Below are 4,905 nucleotides of genomic sequence, written 5' to 3'. Positions count from 1 at the left end.
GATCTCTGAGTTGGAGGCCAGCCAGGTCTACAGAGTGAATTCCAGGACAGCCAGGGATACACAGAGAAACCCTGTCTCGAAAAACCAAAAAAAAAGAAAGAAAGAAATTTAGGATGTTCATCTAATGACAGCTTCCCCCATCCCTCTGGCATGGTCAATGAAACATTCACTACAAATTAAGTGAAGTGCTTACTGTGAGAAAACTTTATGCACAATAAATATTTCATACCAGTGTCAAAGCAACAACACAGCTCTTACCTCAAGGGTAGTAAGAGACATTCTAGAGCCAAATATGAGGGACCATGACCCAGAAGCACAGATTCAGGTCACTTCAATTCTCGTGTTCCAAAATGGTCATAGTTTTATGGAGTTTTAACACTAACAGTTAAAAGAAAGCTACAAGTCAAGGCATTTAAAAGCCTTTTTTAATTTTTATTTTTGTACATGTTCAGAATATGTGTAGCCACCATATAGGTACTAAGAGCTGGACTTAGGTCCTCTGCAAGGACAGCAAATGCTCTTAACCGCTCAACTATCTCTCTGGACCCTAAAAGTATCTTTTAAAAAACACAAATCATTGGAAAGATGTTCTGTATCACTCTTTAAATGACTAGAATAGATCAAACCTCTAGAGGCTGCCAGAAATTAAGTCGGGGATTTATCACCAGGCAAGTTTGGAAAGCTGTAATCTAGCATGCTTTAGTTTATAGAATTAGATACCAGAAATGAAATAGACTGGTACATCTCTTAAAAGACTATAGGTCCCCCCTCCCCGAAAAGTCCTGCAGGACCACTGGATTCACCTTGAATGTAGCCATAAAGAGAGAGGGGAGGGGGAAGGCAGAGGAGTGGTAGAGAATTCAAGAGAAGCTTTACCTGCTACACAGTTATCTATCTGATGGGGAAAAAGAAGAGAGGAGAGACAGAAAGATAATGACAAATGCAAAACAGATCTTACAAAGGCTGAGGGTTCCAGGGAGAGAGCTCCAAGTATTCAAAAAGATCTCTCAGAAACCCAAGCCCCATTCAGAACAATTAAATCAGGACCCTCATAGGAGAGCTCCTGCTCTGGTGTTTTGTAGGTTCTCACAATGGCTGCCACCTGGAATCCAGGTTGATCACCTCAGTCTAGAAAGCTTGAGCTCATCCATGTCAGAGAAGATGAAACAAGTCATAGGTGCGGTGATGACTCAGCTCTTCCTGCTAAGGAGGACGGGTGATGACTCAGCTCTTCCTGCTAAGGAGGATGTAAGGATTTGGGTTGTGTCTCTTCTCTAAGGGAGAGCAAAATTCCTGGACAGGAAATAACCTGCGGTGGATGTTAGATTTCTGTTGTTCTTGCTTTTAAAGAGTGTCAGATCACGAGATGTTCCTTTCCTGTGAATAAAAAGAACAACATCCAGGTTGACTTTCTACCAATCAGTGTGCACTAATCTTGCTATGGCAGAAGGACAACTCAGAAGTATGGTTGTGAAATGATAGATTTAAAGTCTGTTTCCTTCATAACCTATTGAAAACAAGTATTGACTTAATGATAGTGGTGTGAAGGAAAGAGAAATGGAGTTGGCCTCAGACAGATAGGGTCAGTGCCGATGCTGTTCATCGGAGCTGGGTCTCAAGTTTCTTTCTCTGAAAAAATACACTTCATTATATCTGAACAGTTGTTGATTATAAGTGTAGCTTGACACAATTACTCAATAAGTAATTTTAAGTAGCCATTTTTTGAGTAAAACAACAGAATTACTGTTAATATGAACAAGTAGGGTTATTATGACAATAATATTTACTAACAATAAAGTCCAAATGTTCCAGAATACAAAAATAAATTTTTCCTTACTAAAAAATAATTTATTCTGAAGAAATCCTTCAAAAAAATGTATCCTAATGCTAAGTTGCTAACCATGGCTATAAAACTTATCATTCTCACAAAAGCAAATCTTAATTCAAGACACTACTTTATTCAAGACTACTACTTTAAAAGACACTTACCTACCTGTAAACTTTCCTAAATACCTCTTAGAAGATGTAATAAAAAACAGTATTTTCCCCATGAAAAGACCGGCTGATACATATACTTTGGGGTAAAAGAACAGGATTTTTAATATTAAACTGTTAATGTGGAATCTTAAATATATTTCAAGTTCAGCAGCAGCCAAAAGTTTTAATATTGCAAATGTGTAGTGTAAGACATGAACCTCGCTTATAACAAAAGCCTAACACTGAGTAAACGGGCTCAGTAATGTGTGCAGTGTGGATGGGGGGGACGCAGGATGGGAAAAAAGAAATGAAAAAAACACTATAAGGAAAGAAAAGAGTCTGTGGGAAAGCAAAGCAACAAACTGTGACAGAAACAGAAGAGTAAAAGATGTTAAGTTTGAATAACCCTGGCAGATTCACTTAACAGATGAGTCTCAATAATTGTATAGACTGACTGTGGTGGTTTGAATAAAAATGCTCCCCATAGGTTCATAGGGAGTGGCACAATTATGAGATGTGGCCTTGTTGGAGCATATATATGACCAGGAACAGGCTTTGAGGTCTCAGAAGCTCAAGCCAGGCCTAGTGGCTCACTGTCTCTTCCTGATGCTTGTGGATCAAGATGTAGGACTCTCAGCTCCTCTTCAGCACCACGTCTGCCTGCATGCCGCTATGATTCCTATTAGGATAGTAATGGACTAAACCTCTGAAACTCTAAGTCAGCCCCAATTAAATGTTTTCCCTTTGGAACAGTTGCAGTGGTCAGGTGTCTCTTCACAGCAATCAAACCCTAAGACACTGAGCAGAAACATATAGAAAATATCCTGACAAGACTCATGCCAACAGTGGGAGAGGAAAAGAGGTCGCTTCTGTGAATCACTGGATTTTACACAATTCTATCACTGTCCGACATCAGCCCTAGAAACCAGGGCTCAGAACTAGCACCTCGCACAGCTCCAGAACCATTCCTCAGAGAGGAAACAAACACCTTCAATCTTGCCCAATAGGAAACAAACACCTTCAATCTTTCCCAATAGGAAACAAACACCTTCAATCTTGCCCAAAGAAGGTAATTTAAAAGTTAGCTCAAACTTTGGGAAACACCTGGTTACGGAATCCGATGATCCAGAGACTCAGAATCAACGCTCCTTTCTTCATTTCTTTGCCATCTCTTTCTCCTAATTCTCTAGCATGAAGCCCAGAAGCTACCACCAGACTAACCTTACTAACACATGAACCAAGGGTTAAATACAAACGTACCAGAACAATGTTCATTAGTGCTGTCTAAAACCATTGGGTGGAAGATTTGTAAAAGCTTTGTAATGGAGGTGTCAGGATGCTGACTCCGTGAAGACTTCATTATTCACATGGCAACATCGCATGCTCCTCACGAGGGGCAAGATCAAGTACATGCCCTACCGTCATTATTGCATACAAATTTGTTTGTTTGTTTTTTTAAGTCAAACTCTCAGCCTCTGCATAACTACACATTTTCAAGAAACAGGAAGAATAAACAAAGTAAGCAACAGTAAGGACCAAATCCATAACAACACAATGGACCATAGCCATACCCATAACAATGTATCTTACTTCCTCAGGAAGTCAGTAGCCTGAAGAGAAATGAATAATGATCGTTGGAGAATAAAAACCAAAGCATATTGCCATCAAAAAAGATGTGAGATTAAGTTTCGCCCTTTATGACAATTCCTAAGACGACGTCTTTGAAATCAAGTAAATTTGAGTGCGAGCTGAGTATTAGGGGATATAAAAAGGAATTACATTAATATTTACTAATGGTAGGGTAATTAGGGGCTTTTGTTTCTTTGTTCCCTGGTTTCTGTTTCCAATGTGCTTAACCCTGGAACTTTCAAGTGGCAAAACCACCTACTCTAGAGCTGTGCCGTGTGAAGTTTACCCGCTTACAGATGGCCGGAGGCTCCACGGCCCGCAGTCCCGGCGTGCCACGCGGGGAGAGAGCCGAGAACTCACTACCCTCCCTGGGCCTCTGGAGGAGGGCTCTTACCCGACGTGCATCGGGCGCTCATTTGCATACTCCCCAAAGGTAAACCACTCAGACACACGCTGCCAGCGCGACCCCCACTCAGCAGAGGGATTCACGAGCCTAGTCACACAGTTCCGGTGGAAAACCTTCTCCTTCGTTCCCAAGTACGTGGGAAAACTCGGGCAACGCGTCATCAAAGTCACCCTAACTGAAAGAGTAGCATGTATTTGGTCCTTATATAGTCCACGGCTAGACGTTAGGATCGTGCTCGCTTCGGCAGCACATATACTAAAATTGGAACGATACAGAGAAGATTAGCATGGCCCCTGCGCAAGGATGACACGCAAATTCGTGAAGCGTTCCATATTTTGCATCCTTGACTCCTACTACCAGTCTTTAGTATTGAATAAAGTACATTGATTTGCACCCAATGTTGATATTCTGGATTACAATCCTGGCAACACTGTATGTATCTTTATAAAATGGAGTTTCGCCGTAACTGGTAGCTAATACCAAACCCCAAGTACCCCAGGAACTATGACTTTTTTTTACTTAGAAGACTTCCTGGTTTATGAATTACTTTATGATTCTTTTTTAAAATGTACATTGATGAATTGATGAGCCCTCATGGGGAAGCAACAGGAGCGTCGCTGGTTCACTCTCTCCCGGCTTGTACGCGTAGCAGCTAAAATAACAGCCTGCCTTTAAGGATCACAAGGCGCCTCTCTACGTGTAGCCTCAAAACAAAGCAAAGCAAAACAAAACAAAACCACTGGCCAATGCTGCATTACACAAATTTGATAAGATTTTAGCTGACGAAACTAGTGCTAGGGGCCAAATAAATAGGCATTTATATTTATAATTATATTTATATTAATAGGATAGGCATTTAATATTGTCAAGCGGCCTGATACTGGGTAAAAAAA

General features: G+C 40.8%; 1 non-coding gene across 1 annotated transcript; it reads left to right on the top strand.

Moving 5' to 3' along the window:
* The first annotated feature begins 4,243 nt into the window (after positions 1-4,243).
* Positions 4,244-4,350, top strand: LOC116081214. The gene has a single exon (XR_004114741.1). It is a non-coding gene; the product is annotated as a U6 spliceosomal RNA (small nuclear RNA).
* Positions 4,351-4,905: the final 555 nt, after the last annotated feature.

The sequence above is a fragment of the Mastomys coucha genome, unplaced genomic scaffold (assembly GCF_008632895.1).
Source record: "Mastomys coucha isolate ucsf_1 unplaced genomic scaffold, UCSF_Mcou_1 pScaffold6, whole genome shotgun sequence".
In the NCBI taxonomy this organism is placed as follows: domain Eukaryota; kingdom Metazoa; phylum Chordata; class Mammalia; order Rodentia; family Muridae; genus Mastomys; species Mastomys coucha.
The sequence above is the reverse complement of the archived record's forward strand: the minus strand, read 5'-3'. Positions and strand labels throughout refer to the sequence as shown.